Raw genomic sequence first — 26,441 nt, 5'->3', positions numbered from 1 at the left:
TAGGGGAAAAAGATGAGATGCAAGAACATTCCAAGGACCTCAGCATTAAGAGATCCTATCTTTAAACCTTTTTTTAAAGATCTGTTCTGATCTTACTAAATGTCATTGATAAAGAACAATAGACAGTAATGCTAAAGGCTAAAGGCAAAAGTGGGAGGTCAAGAGTGAAGAAGTGCATGAGAGATAGGGAACAAGATGAGAGAAGAGAGATAAGACAGAGGTATGAGATGGGGAGAAGAGATGGGACAGATATGATGATTCAGGGCAGATTACAATGACAAAGATGAAGAGAGCAAGACATGAAGGAAGAGAGAGTGAGAGAGAGAGAGAGAGAGAGAGAGAGAGAGAGAGAGAATGAGATATAGGGATACAGACAAGAGAAGAGGGATATGACAGAGGTATACATGAGATGGAGAGAAGAGATTGGACAGATATGATTTAGGGCAGATTACAATGATAGAGATGAAGAGAACAAGCCGTGAGCGAAGGAAGAGGTAGAGAGAAGTGTGAACAGAGTGAATGAGATATAGGGAACAAGAGGAGAGAAGAGAGATGTGACAGAGGTATACATGAGATGGAGAGAAAAGATGGGACAGATTACAATGTCAGAGATGAAGAGAGCAAGACTTGAAGGAAGAGAGAGAGAGAGAGAGAGAAGTGTGAAAAGAGTGAATGAGATATAGGGATAAAGACGACACAAGAGAGATGTGACAGAGGTAGACATGATTCAGGGCAGATTACAATGACAGATCGAGATGAATAGAACAAGACTTGAAGGAAGAGATAGAGAGAAGGGGTATGCAAAGAAACAGTGTTTGGGAGAGATGGGCATGAAGAGAAATAGATAAATGAGGCTGATTAAGGAATGAACTGACATAAGAGTGTGTGTTTTTAAATGATGATAATAATAAGTCAGAAAGATGGGAAGAAAGAGAAATAAAAAAAGAGGCATGAGTTTGTAAAAGTTCTGAAAAGGTAAATCAAAAGTAATAAACGGCCGATGTTGAGTAGAGAAAGATAAAGAGTAACAGAAAAAAAGAGAAAAGGAGAATGAATATGAATAAAAGAAAATAAATATATGCAGAGCGAAGGGGGAAGAGAGAGAGAGAGAGGGAGGGAGAGAAGGAACAAGAGATGCACATATGGAGACACTGAGAGAGACAGAAAGACGGAGATGAAGATGGAAAGAGGAAGTCCATCCACGCTGGAGCAAAATGGGTTATTGATGAGGAGCATGCAAGCTGAGCCAACATCCCAACGGGGATTCCCTCTCATATCCCCTCAATCGTGTTGAGTGACAACGCGGAAATGATTTATAACGGATTCCTACCATCTCACGGAACCCAGCGACCCTTACTACAAAGGAGACAAAAAAAGTAGAAAAAACTAGCACAAATTTCTGAATGAAATTACCGCCAGTAATCTCCTCCGCACGCTACACTCTTTCCTCTTGGCTTTCGAGTCACACTAACTTGGCCAAAATAAAATGCTGCCCTCGTATCCCACCCTGCCTCCTTTCCTCGTCCGTCAGTCACTCATTGAGTCACGCTATCCATCTCTAGGGTTCATGACCTTGGCTGGTTGAATGGGAGTTATCTGCTGAGAGCCAGAAGGGCATTAATGCAAATTCCTTAAAAAAATACTAATGGTGTACCAAGATTCTTTTGATAATTTGCGGTAATCTCTTCATTTGCTTTAATTCTTACTAAAAACACCCTTCCCACTAAAAAAAACTGTCTGAAATGCCCCCATGTATGAATAATATGTGTTTAAAGGCCTACATTAACTACACTTATACAATTTTCTGCATTATTTATTCATAAAAAGTCATTAAAAGTGTTACTTCTATACAAAGATTACAAAGCTCTTACATAGCAAGAGGTCCGTCTATATTCAAAGCAAAGAAAGTGTACATGTATCAAAGTACAGGATTTGTGCTTCTTAATAATGCACTCAAGTTTATATTGATTGTGTCTAAATAAAAAGAAATATTCAATGCCACTACAACAAATCAGGAAATGGGAAACCTCTGTTGAGGCAGAGGTTTTTGTTCTTCTGCTCTCAATGAAACTTAGTTTAAATGAGTCTGGAGTAAGAAGAATACCCCTTTTATGGAGAGAGGTGGAGAAAGAAGAAAGGGACAGTAAGGAGGGAGTGATGAAAAAGTGAACGAAAAGAGAAATAATGACAAAGACATTAAGGGAGATGGAGAGAGGGGATGATGAAAAACTGAAAGAGAAGAGAAGAGAAAGAAAAGAAAGAAAGAAACGGAGATTGGGAGAGATAGAGTGATAGAGAGAGAGAAAAAGAAATGGAGAAATGGAGAAAGAGAGAAAGAGAGAGAAAGAGAGAGAGAGAGAAAGAGAGAGAGAGAGAGAGAAAGAGAGAGGGGAGGGAAGGTGGAAGAGAGAGAGAGGGACATAGAAAGATAGAGATAAATAGGGAGAAAGAAAAATAGAGAGAGAGAGAGAGAGATGGAGGGAGGAAGAGGGAAGACAGAGAGAGAGAGAGGGAGAGAGATAGGGGGAGAGAGATAGGGGAGAGAGAGAGAGGAGACTACAGTCGACATGCATGCATAGCCGTCACAATAAATCTTATTGTCACCTCAAGGATGGAGTAATAACTACTTTCATCTTGAAGGACAGGTAATCAGGATGGCTCCTAAACTCCCCCAATCAGATCAAGATGTGAACACATTAAGGGTAACCTGGAGGCAAAGACATAATAGCAAATAGAAATACCCCCTAGACTTTAGATCCTCATCAAATGATTGGCCGACTGCCCATCAATCATCTGCCGTTTCAAAATCTACATCATCAGAGGTTTGGAACTAGCCATTTCTTACAGATTGTTCAAATATAATGAGAAACAAAACCAGAAGTTTTTTTAAACCAACAAAGCTTAAAAATAAAGCACGGCAACAAAATAGAGCGGTCATTTACATGTAAACTTTTATCTGTAGGAGATAGAGGGACTTGGTAAATGCATGTAGGGACGATTTTGGAAACTTAATAATCTTATGTTAGAGACCAAACCAGCATAGTGCCCCTTAAACGCATGAATAACCATTCTACATTACCTACATGAGGTCCCTCTGATACGATTGAGAGACTGGAGTCCACAAGAGATTAATACAAGAATAATACTTGCCTCCTTAGCACTACAGTAAAACTGTGACTGAACCTAATACTAACAAAAACAGTTGGATTTAAACATTGCTTTTTTCCAAGGATACAAAGTCACAAATACTTTCTTACACCATCTTTAGTCCCAACAAGTTTATGTTATCATTAAAAGCATCTTCAATTCGGATGTGCTGTGAACTTAATTTCCCTGATAAGGTGTATGTTTCAATGAAGATCTTGGATAGTGAGACACACAAATTAAAGGTAAAGACCAGTATTGGAAACGCCCCAATTTCAAAAAATGAAATGGAAGCTCTCATTACCAATCATGTGAAAGAATATGTTTTGACTATTAAATGATAATAAAAATTTGCCGGGAAACCGCCTACTAATTCATATATTTGGTAAATTTGTTTCTCTCATGGTCTGTGAGAGATATAGGGTAGTCCCATATACATCTTTCTGTGTATAGTGCTTGTAACTTTACGAAGAATGGGCCAAATTTCTTATCATTTTGATGATTCCAGAACCTTGCAGATGCTAGCTGCTAGATGATCAACCTTTTCTGATCGATTCCACAACGTTTCTTTCACAATACAATCGCATGACCATAACTGGTCTTTACCTTTAACTATGCCATCCTTTCTTAAATGTAGCTAAAGAAAATTCTGTTATCATTTGGCGGTTTCTTGTGTACACAAAATAATGTTGTGTAGCTCTTACAAGCACTCAAGATAATCTTTACAATTTTTAGTCCATGTAGTTTGTGTATGTAAACAAACCACTTTCATTCAATAGTAAACAAAAATGTCAACCGAAAATGAAACAACGTTGATTGGTGTTGTTGCCACTTCCTTGTTTTTCACCTGCATGCACAAAAACAATCCTTTATAGAAACTAAAAGACAGCACATATAGAACAAAAAATTAAAATGGGTTTTTCCCGGTATTCCTAATCAAAGGACAACAAAGATCGATCAGTGTTTTTTTCCACTTCTTTTTTCTTCCTGTTATTGTTGTTGTTGTGACCTTCAACTTTTGACCCAATTTAAATGAAATTAATCATCACTATCACCAGAGTAGAAACATTTTTACCAAAAGCTATGCCGTTGACCATGCAACCCTGTGGTTTAAAATGAATAGCCAAAATTTCAGCAATAATAATAATAATAATAATACATGAGATTTATATAGCGCCACTATCCATTTTAATTAAATGCTCAAGGCGCTTCAAAATATTAGGGAACAGCTTACATCATGACAAAGAATCGTGTACATTAAAATAAGAAAGAAAATGCAAAAAATGAAAGAATGAATGAATGTCTGTCTTCAAAACGCGAAATTGAACAAATGGAACAAATAAAGACATCCCAGAGGATAATATATTCTATATTCTTAATATTCTATGTTTAACCCGATGACTACTGAATTCTCTAATTCCCATTGACATAACACAGGGATCAGCCGGTTCCAGTAAGCAGAGGGTTTATATATCATCTACTTTGAGTCATAAGGGCATTAACTCCCTATTATTTTACATAGTTATACGCCCTTTTGGTGCTCTGCATACGATACGTCAATACCAGAGCTGCCAACCTTGTGCGACCAAAAAAAGGAACCATGATGGCAAAAAAAGGAATTCATTAAATCGAAATTTACAACCACACATGACACACTTCCAGTGCAGAAATGTCCATTCCTCATGCTGTTTTTCCATACAAGCAGGTATTTTTTTAATCAGGTGGGCTGTATCTATACAGACCACCTTATAATTTTGTTAAAATTGCCTTTATTATTATTTATTTATTTTATTTCTAACCACTTTTTTGTTAACAAGATAACTTGAAAATGGCTAAATCAAATAACTTGAAATTTGGCACACATATGTATAGGCATATGGAGAAAACACGGTAAGGTTTAAAACCTTGACCTTGACTGATGACGTCATCTAGGCGCCATTTTGTGAAATTTTCTGAAAATTTACTCATGCTCATATTTTCATAACGGTAAATCATTTCTCATTCATATTTATCATGATCAAGGTCAATATCAGTCCGGTCAATTTCATGTCAAAAAACGCGCGCGTGCGCGTACGTCCGCGCGTTAGTGCGCGCGCAAAATTTTATAATGCTGAGAATCGTTTCAAATTTATTTTGCATACGTTTAAGGCCATTTTAAGCATTTTATAAAAAATCGCGCAAAAATCGCGCACACGTGCGTGCGCGCGCGTTTTCGCGCGTAACACCATTACAAAACATAGAATCGCCATTTTTTTCTTTCAAGATATTTTCCATATTTTTACAAACAAATTGATACCATGTTTATCTCTTTATGACTATTATTAACGGAATGAGCGTTCGCTTAACATAAATGTCCGTGCGCGCGAGCTCTTGTAATACATAACATACATGGGCAAAAACATGCCTATACACAATTCATTATAGCTCTTTGGGATGCACCTGGACCCCAATTCTGTTTTGATATTTGAAAAGAGTATGAGTCGGAGATATGATTTCATGTCTCATTTGGCCATTAAGTGTATCGTGACATCATCATAATGGCCTTGGAACTCAAAATACGAATTTGCATATTATGAAGTCAGCATATTTATGTAAAATTGATTGTATCTCTGTATATATTGATCGATTTTCTTCAAAATTTCGATATGTTGTAGCTAAGATAATTTTCTACAAGTTCAATAATAACCATTTTTCATTTTGATGACGTCATCAGAGTGAAAATTTCGATTAAAGGCCTCATGTCAGAAATTTCACAATTTGCGTATTATGACTATAGAAGGTGCATTTCGTTCACATCATTAATCTACATGACATTGTTTTTAGCAGTATCTCGCTTATTTTTGCTCTATTTTGTATCAAATTTTAGTTGACCAGCCCACCTATACTTGTTCCAAACAAGTATTATATGTCTAGTTTTGTTTTTGGTATTATCGGCATTTCATTCTTTTTGAGAATGTTTTTCTCTTCAGGTATGTTTTAAACTTAGTTTTCTATTGAATTTGTGATCAAATCAACATTTTGGGGCAGTTGTTTAACGTGCAGTATGTAAAAAAACAAAAGAGTATTTTTTGAAGAAAAAACGTAATACCGTAATTTGGAGGAAAAAACAGAGTAATTCCGGCAAACACGGAATGGTTGGCAGCTCTGCAATAGCATACAGTATATCAGAACCTTCCAAGGAATAATGCTTTCCATATTCTTAATTTCTACAAAATATATTAATTCCTAAGAGCTAGAAGGAGGTAATCCATATTTAAAACAATGTCCTTCTGACTGCCTCAGTATAAAAATAATAAATGTGTTATGGATATTCCTGACTCATCAGTTCCTAAAAACTGGAAGGAAACTTTGTTGGTGGTCAAGAATCATGCGGAAGTTTCACATGTTAAAAATAGTTTCTGCTCTGGGATTTTGAAAGAAAGATGAGAAGTTTGGAGTGATGATGTGATGATGGACTGTCAAGTGCATGTCTTAGTGATAAAGAGATAATTGAAAACAATCCATGCTCTACAAAATGTTGAACTTGGTGGAAGAAAAATTATCAAACGTGAACATCCCTCACGCAATTTTTCTTGTTTTCTTCAAACCATCCATAATTTTATCTTTCTTCTTTCCTTTCATAGCTCTGACATTTAAAGTGACACCCCCCACCCTCTCTATCTCTCTCCATCCGTGCCCTTTGATTTGTTCATGGAAGCGGTGACTCAATATAAGACCATCACCATACAAAGTAAAATGATTTTTAGGAAACAGTGGTGAGGTTGTGTAGAGGTCTGTATGAATGAGGAAGTTACAAAAGAACAAAAAAACATTGGATAATTATTTATTTCAGGCATTGGTTTTGACTCACTTTCCTATTAAAATATTGGGATGTACAGCAGGAAACAATGTTGGTGGTTGGGAGATTCAGGAAATGCGATGTGTCATAAACAAGGCACAGAATATGAAGGATATTTTTTGTCTCTAATTTCTCCACTTATGAATTTCTTTCTTTTTTTCTTCCGCTTTTTTCTAATCCTTATAGTACATATGGCCCCTTCCCCCTTCCTCCCACACCCCCCCCCCCCTCTCTCTCTCTCTCTATCTGTGTCTCTCTCTTTCTATGTCTTTCTCTCTCTCTCTCTCTCTCTATCTATCTGTGTCTCTCTCTTTATGTGTCTTTATCATTCTCTGTCTTTCTCTCTATCTGTGTCTCTCTCTTTATGTGTCTTTATCTTTCTCTGTCTTTCTCTCTATCTGTGTCTCTCTCGTTATGTGTCTTTATCTTTCTCTCTCTTTCTATCTGTCTTTCTCTCTTATCTGCTTCAGTCATTGGTTATTTGCCATCATGTTAAAAATGTCAATATAAATATATATATTTCTTATTGTTAGGAATAATAATAATAATAATAAAATGAATTTTTAACGCCCTTGAGCTGATTTTTTGAAAATCATTGCGATTGGCACATAACCTTTTTTCCCCCTGACTTACAAGGAAAATGTCTTGATGTTGAGGACCGGACTGGAAACATCAGATCGCTCTAACTCCACTCCAATCCTCTTCTTCTCCAGGAACTTCAGAAGTCCTCCGGTGGCACGGATCTACAAGGATGGAAATGAGTTGAGATTAATCACATATGAAGAAGAAAAAAAGACTGATTATTAAGTATTAGGCGTCCCCTATACCTGAGAGGGGAACAGCGAACAAAATCAATGTAACCCTCGGTATGACTGATTGGGGTGTGCAGGTGGATCACTACACTGGGGTTTCCCCCTACTCTTGTACGAATAGTGCAATGAGTTCCTTACATGCAAAGGTGGTGACTCTAGTACACAGGGCTTCCATTTAACGTCCTATCCGAGGGATGGAAAATGATAATTTCCTAGTTTTGACCATCAATTTCATGATAGTAATAATGTTCTGTGTATACCATTACCATTATTATTGAAAATTGCCAAGATGGATAAAACTATCACCACAATCATCAGTATCATCATCATCATCCTAGCCATCATCAGTGATAACTAACATCCTCAGTCTCATACTTATCGTCACATCAGGCAAAATAAATTACTTTAATGAATTATTGCTCTAAATTTGTGTGGGTAATACTTGATTATTAATATTACTACATAACAAAAATTACTCTAAAGTGATTGCTATATCACCTGACTAGCTCATTCAATGCGCTAGGTGGTAGCATTCATCTGGTATTTTGTGCATCCTCTTTTTCACATATATATAACCTTTATCATCTCACTCTCCCTGCACCCCCCCCCCCCAAACAAAAAGTTGGATCTTGTTTGGAGGAAAAGGAATAACGGGCATAAATAATAAATCTTTCGTCCTCGCTTTGAACAGGTTGACAAGCCACCCATAATCCTTGGCGAATCACTCAAAATTAGACATATCCTTGTTGAGCGCGCTGGAAACCACAGGGCGCTAATCGCTCAACGGGATCTAGCAACGGAGACCTTATCCTTTTACAAACTAGAAAGAAGATCGGTTTGCGGGATATCATCTTTTTGAAGTGATGAATCAACGCTATTGCACTGTCAATCACGCTATAAATTGCTTATTGGCTTTACACAGTTATAAACTAATAAGATTATTGTTTGTTTTTCTTTATCTTTTAATAAAATCAATTATTATTGGACTTCACCTTGGAATATGCAGACAGTGACATCAGATTTTCCTAAGAACTATTTCGGGTAAGACCTAGTCATATTTGATTCAGGAAATCTTTTATAAAGAGCATGATTATTTGAAAGTGAATGAGGTTTAGTAATTTTCGGAAAAAGAGCAAAAGATAAATCTAAGAATGTAAGATTCTTGTGTATTGCGTGAGAAGTGGTTTTAAAAATGTGAATGACATATACTTCTATCTCCTAAAGAAAAAAACACATCTTGCAGCATATTTCTTTCCCTTCTTCATTCCTTATGTTTCTATTCCCAATATTTTATTGATTAACCTGCTTTTTTCAAAACAATTTTTAATTCATTAAAAACATTACCTATTTAGTTGCAACTTCTATTCACAATCAATTCTCTCTTTCTTCTGTTTTTGTTTGCTCCCCCCCCCCCCCCGTATCTCTCCATTTCACCCCCCCCCCCCTCTCTCTCTCTCACCCTCCCTCTAACTATCTCCCATTCTCTCTCTCATTTCCACTTCATCTCTGTATCCCCCCCCCCCCCTCTCTCTCTCTCTCTCTTTCTCTCTCCTGCTTCTTCCAATTTTGTCTATCTCTATGCAATCATAACAGCAACAAAGGAAGACGTAAATCAGGTCTTCCTCTTTTAATATCTTCTGTCTTAGTGGGACCAGCTGTTCAGATTTCTAAGACTGAATCTTTTGCCAAAAAATTTCCTTTGAACCAACTCTTTTCCAGGGTTGCCGACATTTGCGTGTAAAATCCAATTAAATTGTGACATCTTATGGCAGGGTACTCAAACAAATAGGCAATATTAATTGAATGAATATGCCTCGTCTCTTGTTAACCTATAAATATTTATATATTTCTTGTCTCAATTTATTCCTGCTTGTATTTGTTTTCCATCCATCTCTCTCTTGCTTTCCTTTTTCTCTTTCCCTCTCTCTTGCTTTCCTTTTTCTCTTTCCCTTCATCTTTCCAGTTGTCTACATTTTTGTCTCTCTCACATCTGTTTTTTTCCTACCTCTGATGAGTTTCACATTCAGATGAATGAATCTTTCTTCAAAATTATTATCATCTCTTCTCTTTCCTTCTCTTTCCATTTGACATTTCAGAATTTTTTTAAAATCTGTTTATTTTGGAGAACAATACCAAGTTACATTTAATCAAAATCAAAATCTCCAAAAGGTTTAATTAATATAATCCTTTATTTTACTCACTTCATTTGTGATTTATCCTGTTTTTTTTTTTTTTTTGTGCCCCAAGAAGTAATCCCATACAAAACTAGAAAGACAACGAACAGTTTAACCTACATTTATCACCAAAAGTTTATTCTTATTACTTTTGTAATGTTACATGTAGAAACAAAATATTCAAGGTTGGATAACTTACACATCTCCATTCATCTAAAAAATTCTCTCCTTACAATCTATTCATATCACTTTCACTGGCCGGCGTGTCAGACTGACGTTTGCGTGTAAAGTTTCCATTAAATTACGCCATTCTACAGCGAAACGCTTCCTGTAATTTTGAGTGACACACTCCTGGCGGTTTAGAAATTCTTAGAGAGTGATCTAAAGGTTTAGTGGTCAGTGAATATGTTCAACTTCTTGTTTCATCACTTACACCATTTTAAAGGCATTCATACCTTAACAATATAGACAATTTTTAACATTCAGGTATAATAATAGAAGTAGTTTTAAATTTAAAAAATGTTATGGATGATTGATGTTTCGGACAATATAGGAAATTATATTTCGCATAAACGCACTTTTTCTTTTCTTTTCCAAAAAAAGATTGAAAACTTACCTGTTCAAAACTGTAGAAAAGGAGTCATGCATATTGTGTTCTTAGAGGTAAAAGTCTTAAACTTTGTTAAAAGCTCTCAGTTATTGCATTTCTAGCTCTTAAATGATGACATTAACATTAAAGTAGGAATCCCCTGTCATTAAAGCTATTTATAATCACTTGTTTATAGGTATGCACTTTGATAGAATCAATTAACTAGATATCAATCACTGTATTTTCTATCAAATAAAATGGTGAAATGTCAATCAAGAAGAATAAAAACATTACAGTATCAATTATCCCTTGTGCTTGTAAACAGAATTTATCACCCAGGAGTGACCAAAATAAGAGAAATGTGATTAATTTCCTAGAGTTTCCACCCTTCAATTAGGGGATGATTTGTCTACGGGTCATTTCTATCAGCTGTCGCAGTCACATCAGAGACAGACGAAATGCAAGGAAGCAGTGTGAAAGGTATATCCCATCCTACAACCCATACAGATCAATAATGCTACTTTATTTACTGCTTGTAAGTGTCGGCTTGCATGGTGATGTAGATGTACAGTAGGCTTGCGGGTGCACCATGTGAGAGAGAGAGAGAGGATAACCAACAGTCTTTTTCAAGACTACACAAACAGTCCTTTTCAGGACTACACACCCTCAAGAAAGATTACAGAGAGTCCTTTTCAGGACTCCTCAATCCTCTCTCTCTCTCTCTCTCTCTCTCTCTCTCTCTCTCTCTCTCTCACATGGTGCACCCGCAAGCCTACACATACTTTATTTACCTTGAAACATAGTGAGTTATGCCACTCTTTGTTCGCCTTTGAACGCCATTTTAATCAGTAATGTTATCTAGTAGTGATATTAATAGATACTATCTAAGTTTTTGAGTAGTGCTTGTATAGATACTACAGTCAAACCTGCTTTAGTGACCACCTGTATAGAAAGACCACATTTTTGGTTCCATTTAAAATGGTTTCTCTTTGACTCCAAAGAAAGTGAGTACATGATTATAGCAATAAGTGAAGGGCCTTACAGATTTACATCATATCTGATGGACGACATTATATCTAAATGAAATCAAAATTGAATATAGCACAAGTTCCCAAATTCCTAATATCCTTGGTAGACTTCATATGTAATTTGGGCATTCTTTTAACAAGTTTTTAGAATATTTCGGCCCATAGTTCAGCGACTTCTTTCCTAACTAAAAACCCTGGGGGATTTCCTTTAGCTGTTGAAATAGTTCAAGATAGTAACAAGATTAATCATTTTCACGAAGCTCCAGTTTGTCCTGATAGTGTGATGAATGCAATGAAGAGTCAATGAACTATGGTATCCTTCACACAGTTACATGGAATTCAGCAGGATATCCTATTATTTTCTATCCATGGAGTGACAAAACAGAACTTTGACATAGATTTGGAGGAAAGAAATAAGTATATCTTTGCCAGACACAGTAATATGATTTTCATATGGTATTGTGAAACTTGTGGAGATAATTAAGCCTTTTTTATGAAGTAAAAGTAATCATGTTATTACATTATCATTACCCAGTATCCAAGATGCATGTAACTTAAAGGCATCTTAAGATAAACTTGAATTCTGTAGACTGTTTTCATGCAATATCTCCAAATCCAACAATCTAAAAACATTATTCCTTTTCTTTTCTTTTTTCTTGCTACAAAATGTGTGGGTAATATCAGGCTTCTTTCTCACATAACTAACTATATTCATTAATTAGACTTGCAATATATAACATTTTTATATCAACATATCCTAAGAGATAATTACAATATTTTTGTCACCATCTTTTGACAGGGGGACACCCCTTTCTCATAAAACATATTCAATAGTCATCAATTAAGGCCATCAGCATCCATGTCAGGATGTGAACATATCTTGAAGAGATAATAGATATAGCTTTGTCACCATCTTATGACAGAGGAACACCCTCCTCTCATAAAGAAATGCAATAGTCATCATGACAATCAATTATCTCTACATACGAATACAACCTAGTGATAATTACTTTAGCTGTGTTAGTATTGACTTGTTGTATGCTTAGATATAAACACTACCCGAAGAGATAATTACAGCATCTGTATCACGATGTTTAGAAAGTGAAACACCCCTCTACTCATAAAGAAATGCAATAGTCATCAATGAAATCAAACAATTATCTCTACATATAAATACAACCTAGTGATAATTACTTTAGCTGTGTTAAAATCGTCTTATTGACTCGTTATATGCTATAAACACTACCTGAAGAGATAATTACAACATCTGTGTCACGATCTTTAGAAAGTGGAACACCCCTCTCTTATAAACAAATGCACTAGTCATCAATGGGAGTAAATCATTATCTCTACAAACATGTATGAATATTATCTACAGATAATCATGTTAGCTGTGTCATCGTCTTATTGACCTGTCCAGTCTTTAGATGTGACCGCTACCTTAATAGAGATAATTACAAATATTTGTGTCACTATCTTTTGACAGTGGAACACCCCTCTTGTCATCAATGGTAATAAGTCATTATCTATGCGTATGGCTACAACCTAAAAATAATCACGTTAGCTGTGACACTGCCTATTGACTTGTCCAATCTTTAGATGTGAAAGCTACCTCAATAGAGATAATTACAAATATTTGTGTCACCATTTTTTGACAGTGGAACATCCCTCTCGTCATCAATGTTAATAACTCATTATCTATGCGTATGAATACAACCTAAAGATAATCATGTTAGCTGTGACACTGCCTATTGACTCAATGTGAACTCTTTCTTATCAAAGAGATCATTACAATATCTGTGTCACTATCTTTTGACAGTGGAACACCCCTTTCTCACAAAGAATGTAAGAGTCATCAATTAAAGATATGACTAGCCTGTCACAGCATACCGTCCGCATCCTAGTGGGTAATTATTGCGCTAATCAAGATAATCTAATCTGGTGATTAAGTTCTTAAATGGATCAAGTCTTTAACAAGCAAGCAGGGTGGTTTTCCTCTGGTTTCTTGTTCAAAGAATAAGTTTATATGGGATTACCCTCTACTGCAGCCATTGCTGCAAAGTTAAGAAGCTGTATTAATCTATCATTCAATATATTTGAGTCATTAAATGAGAGAAGAAAAATTGTTCCACTTCTTACAAAATACAATGAAACTTTCAAAGACATATTGGAGTCAGCAACACACTTCCAACAGAATACTCTATTCCATTACTTATTTCTTCGTAAGGCTTAGAGACAACTTTATTCATCTTTTTTCCCCAATATTTGCCAAATTAAAGACTCTTGAAGTTGATGATGGTGAACTACCTTCATACTTCTTGAATAAAGATGTACACAGTTATTCAACTAGATAAACTGACAGACTCCATCCAAGAAATCTAAAAACTGAAAACCATTTGACACACTGGTCCAGATACCGTAACTCACAACGATACCCATCCTTTGATAAATCTACAAACTATGAGGGGCACACAATAAATATATGAGCTTGAAGGGGCACGCAACTGTACCCGTCCTTTGATAAATCTACAAACTAGGAGGGGCACACAACTGTATCCATCCTTTAATAAATCTACAAACTAGGAGGGGCACACAACTGTACCTATCCTTTAATAAATCTACAAACTAGGAGGGGCACACAACTGTACCCATCCTTTAATAAATCTACAAACTAGGAGGGGCACACAACTGTATCCATCCTTTAATAAATCTACAAACTAGGAGGGGCACACAACTGTACCCATCCTTTAATAAATCTACAAACTAGGAGGGGCACACAACTGTACCCATCCTTTAATAAATCTACAAACTAGGAGGGGCACACAACTGTACCCATCCTTAAATAAATCTACAAACTAGGAGGGGCACACAACTGTACCCATCCTTTGATAAATCTACAAACTAGGAGGGGCACACAACTATACCCATCCTTAAATAAATCTACAAACTAGGAGGGGCACACAACTGTACCCATCCTTTAATAAATCTACAAGCTAGGAGGGGCACACAACTGTACCCATCCTTTAATAAATCTAGAAACTAGGAGGGGCACGCAACTGTACCCATCCTTTAATAAATCTACAAACTAGGAGGGGCACGCAACTGTACCCATCTTATAATAAATATAAGAGCTAGGAGGGGCACGCAACTGTACCCATCCTTTGATAAATCTACAAACTAGGAGGGGCAGGCAACTGAACCCATCCTTTGATAAATCTTCAAACTAGGAGGGGCACACAACTGTACCCATCCTTTAATAAATCTACAAACTAGGAGGGGCACACAACTGTACCCATCCTTTAATACATCTACGAGCTAGGAAGGGCACACAACTGTACCCATCCTTTAATACATCTACGAGCTAGGAGGGGCTCACAACTACCCATCCTTTAATAAATCTACCAACTAGGATGGGCACGCAACTGTACCCATCCTTTAATAAATCTACAAACTAGGAGGGGCACGCAACTGTACCCATCTTTTAATAAATATACAAACTTAATAGGAGGGGCTGGGGCACGCCACTGTACCCATCCTTTACTGGAGGGGTGAATACATGTGCCCACCCTTCCTCAATTGACAGTCGGTTGTTACTCACCAAAACAATTAAGAAGAGGGAATACCCTTCCTCCTTAAACTGATGACTACATGTACATTAAGTTCTCACATTCTATGTCATATCATTTCATCTGTGACTCCTCTGTCCTAATTAACATCTGTACGACAACGGTTCTAAGTTATCCATCACATTCTGTTAGAAATCAAACAGAATCTATCTTTGAATCATGTCCCATTCATTTAAATGCTCTGCGTCTTTCATTGTTTTTTTTTTTTTTTTTTATTGTAGAAGGGAATTCTTCCAGAATATTAATGTAGCATTTAGCAACTGGTGAAAATTAGAGTTATTAGCACCTTTTAAATATTTTTGCCAAATATTGTAATAGTCTGCATCAACGTTTAGCCAAATTTAGCTGTAACTTTATCAGTCTTCCCTCAATTCCAATATCTTGCCTCATGTGAACCATTAATAATGATTAAAGAAAATCAGTTGCACTCTGCATACTTCTAACACTCCTCTGGCTCTCAGCAGACAGCTTTGGGGAAAAAGGTAAGAAAGAAAAAGTAAAAGAGGTGGGACAGTCATCCAACAAGTAGGAGTAATAGTTAGAAGATACATTTAACAACTAAATTATTCATAGCCTTACCAAGTTTTGTAATTTTTCAAGTACATGAAAAACAAATTTTCTCCTGATTCATATTTCTTGAGTATATGACATATTAAAGCTTACCTCAAAAAGTATTCAAGAAGGCCCTAATTCAACTAGTCCACTTTTCATTCTTGAGTTGCGAAAAATGGGGTAGGATTAATTTAGTTGTTAACCCTAGATCACTAGGGGATAGTCAATCCATTGGATGCATCTATCAGCTTTACCACAGGTTTAATATGAGGCGTCAATGCTTAATTGCTAATTGACCACTTGTTTAAATTTAACTCAGTTAGTGATTTAATCACTTTTAAGCACACCCTAGTGGTGTGGGTTAATGACTTATACCAAGGGTGTGAGTGGTCATCCAATCATGATCTTTATTCCCCCCTCTCTCTCTTTATCTTGCTCCCCTACACAAGACTCCTCTTCCTATCATATCATTCCCAATGCATTTATTCCCCCCCCCCTCTCTCTCTCTCCCCTCTCTCTCTTCTACATTTCACTCACTTTTTTTAAACTTTGTTTTCTTCTCCCTTCTTTATTCTATCTGTCTCTCTTTAATCCTCGCCCCCTCTTTTTTTCTCCCTCTCCCTCTCTCTCCCTCTCTCTCCCTCCCCCTCTCTTTCTCTCTTTCTATCCTCTCTCTCTCCCTCCCCTCCCTCCCCCTCTCTTTCTCTCTTTCTATCCCCCTCTCTCTCTCCGTCCCCCTCTCTCTCTTTCTATCCTCCTCTCTCTCTCTCCCTCCCCCTCTCTTTCTCTTTCTATCCTCCTCTCTCTCTCTCTTTCTTTCCCCCTCTCTCTCTCCCTTCCCCTCCCCTCTCTCTCTTTCTATCCTCCTCTCTCTCCCTCCCCCTCTCTCTCTCTCTTTCTATCCTCCTCTCTCTCCCTCCCCCTCTCTTTCTCTTTCTATCCCCCTCTCTCTCTCCCTCCCCCTCTCTTTCTCTCTTTCTATCCTCCTCTCTCTCTCCCTCCCCCTCTCTCTCTCTTTCTATCCTCCTCTCTCTCCCTCCCCCTCTCTTTCTCTTTCTATCCTCCTCCTCTCTCTCTCCCTCCCCCTCTCTTTCTCTCTTTCTATCCCCCTCTCTCTCTCCCTCCCCCTCCCCTCTCTCTTTCAATCCCCCTCTCTCCCTCCCCCTCTCTCTCTTTCTCTCGCTCTCCCTCTCTGTCCCTCCCCTTCCCTTTCTCTCTCTCTTATCTCTCCCTCTCTCTCTCTCTCTCTCTCTCTCTCTCTCTCTCTCTCTCTCTCTCTCTCTCTCTCTCTCTCTCATCCTCCATTGACTCTCCTCACCCTATATTGTGTATGTCCTCACACCTGCATCTTTCTCATCCTTTTCCAAATCTCACTCCCAATTTCAAGGAATGCAGGAAATGAAAAGTGCTACAAATTGACCATAACATTATTAAATTAATAGTCCCACCCTTTGTCCTTTCCGCCTTATCCAATCAATATTTCCATGCAACTTGACCAAAATTTAAAGGGATTTTGTAGCTTTGCAACATTTTAGAAAAGCAGTTGCCAGAAAAATGGCATGCCACTAGGCAGTAAATGTAGCATGCCCAGCAGAAAGATGATTACCTGTGACCAATCCAGTCATGATAAAAATGCCTTAATTACAATAATTCAGCCATAAACACAAACATGATGTCTGCTCATAGCTGAAGGGTCGTTAGTTAACTCATATGATTCCACACAGGGTTGATGTCCTTCTGGCTCTCAACTGAAAAAATGGAGGTTTTACTTACTCATCCTATAAATACAAAGATGAATTAATTTACATTGGTTGCCCTTATTCCAATTTTGTGTTCTTTTGAGGTTGGTCCAGATAACTCTAGATCAGTCCAGTCTTAATAGCAAGAATCGTTGAGAGCAATTGAATGTCTCCTAGTATATTGACCTTTCCCCACACACTCACCATCGAGGTTCGGTAACGGTCACCTGGATATCGGCAAAATACAGCACACCGCCCTCGTGGTTTGAGAATTGAGACATCAGCCTAAATAGACTTGGACAGGTCTTTATTAACCGCTATACACCAGAGAGGCGTGTTCAGGAACAAATGAGGTCAGAGAAAGATGTTTAGAAAGCAAGGTATCGTAATGTCTTAATCCTCCACATGAGGATTAGCGGTGCATGCATCAGACAAGGGGGGACTTTAGGACTCTAGGAGAGGGGGGCCCCATAGGTGAGGGATTCTGGGAGGGGTTGTGGTTTGCAGGTGACCGTTGTTTAAAGATGAAGTTGAGTTCTGGTCATGCGATTGCATTGTGAAAGAAACGGTGTGGAACCGACCAGAAAAGGTTGATCATCTAGCATATAAGAATTTGTGTGTATTGCAAGGTTCTGGAATCATCAAAATGATAAGAAATTTGGCCAAGTCTTGGTAAAGTTACAAACACTGTACACAGAAAGATGTATATGGGACTACACGAACACATGGCGTAAAAAGCCGGCCCCCCGATTTTTACGATGTTACATACATATTTGGAATATGAAGGCATTTGAAGAGCCATGCTTTTCAGGGAACATGTCTTATCTGATGTTCTTCCACACTTGCATAATAAGAATGAGTAATGCTCACAAATTATTTTTCACCTCTTCCCAGAACTCAACCTTCTCTTTAAAGTCAATGGAAAGAAAGACGTCAAAGTTTTGTTTTGTTTTGTTTTGTTTCGATCAAAGGGGGGGGGGGGGGGGGGGGGGGGGAGGGGGGGGCGCAAGTTCTTGCATAAAGTGCTTATTCATCCTTTCAGAAATACACTACACCTGCCTTGCAAAGCCTTCCACCATAAAAACATTACAGGTTTATATTTAAACAACAGTCCATGAAACTGCTGGAGTAAGATATTGCCTCTGTGAAAATACACAATACAATTTAAATCTATCAATGCAATTGACAGCAACTCAATATTTTGAAATCAAACAAATTAAAAAACATTACCGGTAACTGAAAGTATTTTTGAAGTTTTATGAACACATTGCTCAAAATACAGTCCTTGAAATGATTGGGAGCAAGACGTACAGCCTTTTCACACACGAGTAAAATTCTTTAAAGCTGATTAGTCTAAAGCGCTTTAAACTAATCAGCTTTACATACGATATCATTCACACACAGAAATTTTGGTGCGATCGTTAATCATTTTGTGATTAACTACTGCTCTTAAAAATGCGCAGTAGTGCCATTGCGCATTGAAGGTCAGGTTATATAAAAAAAAGCGCACGCTCCATCCAGTTTTTAAGACGTATACTGTTCACACACAAAATGTCAAGCTCTCTAGAACTTTGTATCTGCAGCCTGCTTTGAGGGGCGTATGAATCGCAACTTCGTATCTATTCGAACATCGTATAAACGATGTTCACACAGGGAAAATTTTCTTTAAAGCTGTTTAAAACTGTTGAGTTAAACAGCTTTGAACTATAATCAGCTCTAGATACGATGAAATTTAGCTGTGTGTGAAAAGGCTGACGGTCAATGGTTTGGAATTCCTATACAAAATAATACAGACTCTAATTGTGATGAGATCCATGATTTCAGGTTTTTCACTGTCACAATGCTGTAAAAAGAATTATTTAAATATTCATTCGCAGAAAAATAAAGGTATCAAACTTGAATAAAGTTGTACTCTGAAAATGAAGTCACACATTGCAGCTATTTTTAAACCAACAGAGAAAACTACAGGAGCCAAGGACAACAATCGGTTTTGGTTCAAAGCTTAAATGAATAGACCAGTTTTGGAAACGCCTCTCAAAAAATGAAATGGAAGCTTTTATTACCAATCATGTGAAAAAAAATGTTTTGACTAATACGTCATGATACAAAGTTTGCCGGGAAACCGCCTACTAATATATTGGGTAAATTATTACCGGTATATCTATCCGGACTGGATAAATATCGCGTGGTCCCATATACATCTTTCTGTGTACAGTGCTTGTAACTTTACCAAGACTGGGCCAAATTTTTTTATCATTTTGATGATTCCAGAACCTTGCAGTACGCATCAATACTTATATGCTAGATGATCAACCTTTTCTGATCAATTTCACAACATTTTTTTCACAATGCAATTGCATGACCAGAACTGGTCTATACCTTTAATAGGATAGATTCATTAATTAATTAAGAAAGCAATAGTCACTTGTGATGATCTATTCAACACAAACACACCAAGCTTGCATTCAAAGATAATCAACTTTGAATGAGGAGCAACAAATTTCTAATTCATCCAAATACCGCATTAAAAAAAAATGGCAGACCCACACAAAAATAACAACAATGGTTATGGTCCATCACTTACGAAGGATGCATTGCTAAGTAAGCAGGGAAAGGGGTTGGTTGGGCTGCCATATCTGTAACGAGATGTCGGCACTTTGCAGGATGAAGACATCAAATATAATTGAAGCTGATTGATCTTACTGACCACTGGGCTCTGGGGAAAGGTGCTTTATGAAATCACATGAGGGATAAAGGGGGTAAAAGGCACTTTAAAAATGTGAAAGTGATACAAAAAATGGAGCATGATTTTGAAGGTGACTGAGGAAGGAAAGGAGGGCTGTGGTCGGTGTGTAAATCAATCAAGTAGTTATAAAATGCTGCTTGGCTGTTTTGATTATCCTGAAACCACTCATTTGAGTTGTTGTTTTCTTTCTGTAAGGCCTTATACTTTTTGCCATCATGCGTTTGAATGTATACATATTCTTTCAATCAATTCAAGAATCATCTTCTCATTGTATTTATTTTCATTTACTCACTGATCAATATCTTTCATGAATGTTTCACTTCATCTATTTCATTAACAAGCCTATTTGTCTATCTGATCTGTCTCTTTGTTCATCTAATTCACCACATATCTACATGTATTACTCTCTACTCTCTTAAAAAAAAAAAAAGAAGTGAATTTTCACTCTATTTTCACTTTCTTGGGAGTGATGTCCGTGATCACTTGTTTAGGAGTGAAAATCGATTGATTTTAGAGTGCTCTCTAAGAAGAAAAAAGTGAATGTTCACTCTATTTTCACTACATTTTCACTCTCCAGAGGAGTGACGTTCGTGATCACTCAATTTTTTTTAGAGAGTATATATCTGCAATAAAAGGACCTCTACATACAGTAAAGATGACCTGATTCTAAACACTATTTTACTCAACTTGTTTCCTTTCAAACTTTAGCTGCCTCAAAGTTTGGTTTTGAATGCAAATTTTAAAAAGTTTTTGTTATTCATTTGCACCCACTAAAGTTCATATCTGACTAACAGGATTTTTTTTCCACAACAAAATCAATTCAATAACCTATTGCATATCCTATAAAAAAATATATATATCATTTTTGGATTGCGTAATATGCCATTGCCATCTTCGGACATTTCAATAGGTGATGCAGAAGTTTGATTTTACAAAAGAAGTTGCCATCATGTTCTATCATATTATCTTATTTTACAAAAGAAGTTGCCATCATGTTCTATCATATTATCTTATATGACGGTAAAGGCAATTTTCTTTGTAAAGACTGTGAGAGGAAACAAAGAAAAAAAGTTATCCACAAAGAGAGGTGGTCTTTATCAAGGAGTTTCTTGTCATACAGGTTCATTGCACTACAAGTTTTGACAAGAAACACTGCTCTTGCATGCGAAAACAAGCATGAAGTCTATAAAGACAGGTGGCCTTTAGACACAGGTGATCACCAGAGCCATGGATTAGAAGAGTTTGGCAAACCTGGTTAGAGTTGGGCACAACTGCATTTTTGGCCGGGCAAGCACAAAACAAATAATATACATGTATGCCATGTTGTGACGAGGTGAAACCAAATTGGCCAAACTCTGTGGATAGATGGCTCTTGTGATCACTATAAGTCAATGACACTTGTGACTTCAAAAACCAACAGTAGATCCATACACTGATTAACAAATTATTCCACTACTCCATGATCCATGGTACATATGCAGAGGATAGGACAAGAGTCAATCTTAAATGAAGGGCCAAATGCAGGTCAGAGTTCAGAGTTGAAAGTTGAAAGTTCACATCTACTTCAGACAAGAGTTTCACAACTGGCATGTCCATGTATACATGTTTCTTTGAAGATGGTAGTTCAACCACAATGGACCAACTATTAAATTTCTTTTGTGTCTGTGTCATGCAAGACAAAACCATCCATTAAAACTAAAAAGTATGCAAATTAATCCCTTCGGTCATTTTTCACATATGATACTAGGAGAGTTAAAAATGATGAAGACAGTTCAGTTAAAATTCAATCATATATTTAAAACAATTACCATCTCCATTTTTCCTTTTAACGTTTTCAGAGTACTTTCTAAAACTTGAAATTTTAGCGTCCCGGGTGGTTCTCAGGTAAAGTTGTGGTTATAAAAAGTGTCATGTCATTTCTTGGTCTAAGGTTGTGGTACTAGTGTTCGTTCGACACATGCCCTCTATTGGTGACTCATAGCGCACCAGTTGTTGGAGGACATGCGTCAGCGTGCGACAAGTGTTTGCGAGCGCCGGGCAGGCTTCGGGTCCTACGCAGGAAGTCTCCGTTTGCGGCAACTGGCCTGGCGGGCAAGCGTACTCACGCAATTCTCGACCGCATTCTGGGATGGCAGCACTCCAAAAACTACACCTCGATCAGCCGATGTATTCTCAGTGAAGGAGAGACAACTCTGAACGAGGTGGTTTGTAAATTTACTCATCCAACTGGTGCATGAGTATTATTCCTTCCTCATTCTTGTCATATTGACTAGATGAAGAACCTTCCTTTCCATATCGTCTATTTGGAGCCTCGTTAAAAAAATTGTTTAACATAACAGGGATATCTCTTTTTATCGACTAATAAAAAAGAGAAAATGGATTGTAACTACCTAACTTTGGTAGTTTCATGTCCAATACGCACAATTTTGTAAAGTTATGTGCAATACATGTAAATGCAGACCCAATACTATGTAACAAGGTATTATCTACTTCATAGTCTACACACCATCTGAGAATTCCTTTTAGACTTTACAACAAGGCAAAGGCTTGAATCATGGGACATCCCCTTTCCTTGATGACTCTCTCTTAAACCTGACACGGATGATTCAGACCTCTCCTAACTCTGAATCCCTAGTCGAACAAGTTCTGACTTTTTAATCACCCCGTTAACTGATCAACCCTTTTATCACATTATTGGCCCGGAGCAGACTTTGACTTTTATGTTATCACCGATCAGACTCCCTATTTTACCCCCCTTTTTACTCTCTTTCATACTTTTCCTTCGTGATGATTAATGCTCTAGCGATCTTGAAGGGAATAAGACGGTGCTCGTTTGATATCGTGGATGCGATCAATATCCCTCGGATTAAGAGCGTTATTCACCCAAAGTCTCTTTCGTCAGGGGTGCAGCAAAAATAAAACTTGAGTCAAGTTTCTGATGACTGGGTTTAGTCATTAGCTCACAAACTTCTGAGATCAGAAATTAGTTAAATATTCACCTCGTAGAAAAAGTGCTAAAGTGCACAACACTTAGTGTGCTGATTAATGAGGAAGGCATCTCATTTCTGTATTTATCGATGGTTACAAGAATTACCAAATTTAGAATAAATTCATTTAAGTTGATGAAAGAAAAAAACAACACTCTTTTGGGGGCATATAGCTTTTCTCATTTAGCATCTGCTATGGTTTCTTTCTTGATTGGAGATAGAAGGAGGTTGAAGGGATATCCCTCATCGCTCGTATAAAGTTTGGTCTGAATCATTTTTGGTGGAGACTGTCACAAACCATTGTAACATTGGATTAAACAAATTGATTTAGTTTAGTTCATTTACGTGATATTTTTTGAGGATTGGGGGGGGGGCGGTAAGGGGAGGGCATGATGTCAGATCGGGGGTCTCTATCCCCTCCTTTTTCATATATATGATTTACAGTCTAATTTGTCATGCATTTGTACCCTCAAGAATCTTCCAAACTTCAAAAAGCCAGTTGCTGAACACTCAAATTTAATTTTCAATACCTTAGAGAGGGATTAAAGATCTAATAATACAAAATATAATTGGCCTTGGAGAAGCACTGGTGTAATGAGTACATGATATTTTCATCTATCTGTATTTTTGCCTTGCAAAGCCGAGAATTCAGGATAATGTTTTTTTCTTTTTCCAACTAGGTCTGACATGTGATGAAGAGCGATCTAATACGGCCGTGGCATGGGGCTTTAGATAGCACATGTGATAGAATAATCCTGGACGTAATACGAGCGAATGCACTCGGGCAGGATTTGGAGCTGGTTTGCAGGAGTTTCTTCGCTATGCAGAGACCAGGAAAGCCGGGAATGCCTTGAAATAAAGTAGAACTAATAATCAAGGCAGCTGGGTGAATGCTTGTGATATTAAATTCATTCTCAAAATATGCTGTCAGCAGCCTTGAATTTTAATCTAACTGAAACATATTCCTCTCTTCTCATGATTTTATGTGATAAAGTGATAAAACGCTCTATAGGACTGGTTGCTTTTTAAAATTGTAGGTTACCCCTCCCCCATATAAAAACATTCTAAGACAATAAGATTACCCTTGAAAAACAACAATACCCTACCACCCCTCCCCCCCCCCCCCCTGATTTTCAAATCATTATGTTTGTAAGTTTGTAGTAACATTCAACAGTATTAAACAAGACACTGTGAATTTTATGAAGTATGTTACTATTTGTTTTGTGCTTTTATGCAGAGCCCTCTGAAAGACTTGTACCATTTTTATATTATATATGTATTTTCTTATTCAATTGCTTTTTATTGTACATGAATGATATCATTTTGTATTGTTGTAACTGAACACACTACTCTGGTTAAAGATGTAAAATAAATGAATAAAAAAAATGCAACAAGTTAGAAACTCATTCTCTTTACATTCAGCATAATTGGATAGATCAAATTGGTATTTAGCAGGAGGCCATACATATATGTAGTCGCATGTCTTAATTACATCTTGTAGAAACATCCATGTAGATTTTCTTACTTAACCCTAACCATGTGACACAACGACCTTGAAATACACTCTAAATATCTGGACAAGCCAATATTGCCTAAATGATGTGAACAAAATTGTAGCTTTGATAACTTAAGGGTTGCCAAAAGAGGGAAGAGTTGTAATTCGAAAGTCTTCTCTAGATCTCCTTAAGAGCTTTTCCTCGTGAGGGACAATGACCTTGAAAGTTGAGGGATGAAATTCAGGGCAATATGGAGAATCTTTCCAATGCAAGATAACCTTGCTTGTAATATGATTCTAATCCCTATATCCGGTCAAGTTTTGCTAGACATTTCATGAGTGAAAATAATATTTGATTGATTAATATCTGTCTAGGCTGAATTAGGATGCTTGTATTTACAAAACTGTCTTAAAGACCCTATCCAATGAAAATACAACTTCATATATCAATGGAAAGCTGAATAAACATAGAATATAAATATAAAGGAAAAACAAGTATTTTCCCTTTTATTATAGTACAAAAGCAAATTAAAACCTCATTTTTCACTCCCCTCCAATTTTCAGGTCAACAGGGGTCAAATTTGCCGAAGTTACAGTAACAACGTAACATGGGGACCCGAACAGCTCGCCTATATAGCCGAGGCAGCGAGCCATGCATAATCAATGCAAAGGAATTTTGATAGCTAATTTTGAGGTGGACAAATTCAAATTTTCAAAACTTTAGATTAGGAGTCTTCAGAGGGCTGATACTCCTCTGACAGACACTAAAATGGCATATAATTGATATTACAGTAATCTATGATTTATAAGCTTTCTGTTGATATATAATCCATGTATTTTGTTTTTCACTTCCAACAGGGTCTTTAATAATATTGATTTGGGGCAGACGTACGTACCATTTGTGGTCAAACTTGTCTTCGATTGGTTGATTAACAGCTGTCTGGACTGAATTAAGAAGTCTGTATTCTTGTTTGATGTCCAATTATCAATTCTAAGTGTCATTTCATCGAGGCAAACCAAGTTTTAATAAAAAGTTTAACAACAAATTACTGATTTTAGACAAGACTTTCAAAAAGATAACAGGAAGAGAAGAAGTACTTTGTCCCCTAAAATCCTTGCTTGTTGCATGCCACCCCTCATCCATTTTAAGCCCTGTCAAATTCTCATGAATCGAGTTCAAGTAAAGTGAAAAGTATCGATCAAAGCCAAGAATTTTTTAAAGATAAACAGATAAATAGTTTGTTCCTCCTCATCCCCTACAACCCCCCCTCCCCCCCCCCACATTTCACATCTTCTCTTTCCTTGATTACAAGGAATTGTATGTGTTGGAACAAATAGGAAAGTTGTTGTCCAGCACTAAATCAATGAAAGTACCGGTTTCTGCCAATTTGAAGTTCCTAAATGTAAAGTGATTACAACTTCCAAAAGTTCATAACTTTTTTTGTTGTTGTCTGATTTCATTCAAACTTTCACCAGTCTGCTTTTTCTAATTATTCAGTCTCCTTTTAGAGTTGTTTGCTCTGAAGTTTGGATTTTCCTTTTATTTAAAAAAACAAAAATTATGATAATAATAATAGAAATGGTAGTTTCTTATATAACTCTCACTTCTGTCACATGATGACGTCCTTGGCGCTCCTAAAATATTACATTGGTTATAGCCAAGTGGCTGAATATGTAGCACTCTAGCATATCAGGTAAACCTGGGTGGAAG

At 37.0% G+C, this 26,441-nt stretch overlaps 1 protein-coding gene across 1 annotated transcript in view; it reads right to left on the bottom strand.

Annotated features, from left to right (window-relative positions):
- The window catches only part of LOC105441443 (mutS protein homolog 5-like), a 46,434-nt gene that overhangs the window by 19,553 nt on the left and 440 nt on the right, over positions 1 to 26,441 (bottom strand). Inside the window, exon 2 of the mRNA XM_030996754.1 lies at positions 7,616 to 7,725. The gene's annotated coding sequence lies outside the window, so the exon portion shown is untranslated. The remainder of the gene's footprint in view (positions 1 to 7,615; positions 7,726 to 26,441) is intronic.

Source organism: Strongylocentrotus purpuratus, unplaced genomic scaffold, assembly GCF_000002235.5.
Source record: "Strongylocentrotus purpuratus isolate Spur 01 unplaced genomic scaffold, Spur_5.0 spur5_scaffold_3, whole genome shotgun sequence".
NCBI classification, from domain to species: Eukaryota; Metazoa; Echinodermata; class Echinoidea; order Camarodonta; family Strongylocentrotidae; genus Strongylocentrotus; species Strongylocentrotus purpuratus.
This window is presented reverse-complemented; position numbering and strand designations above follow the sequence as displayed.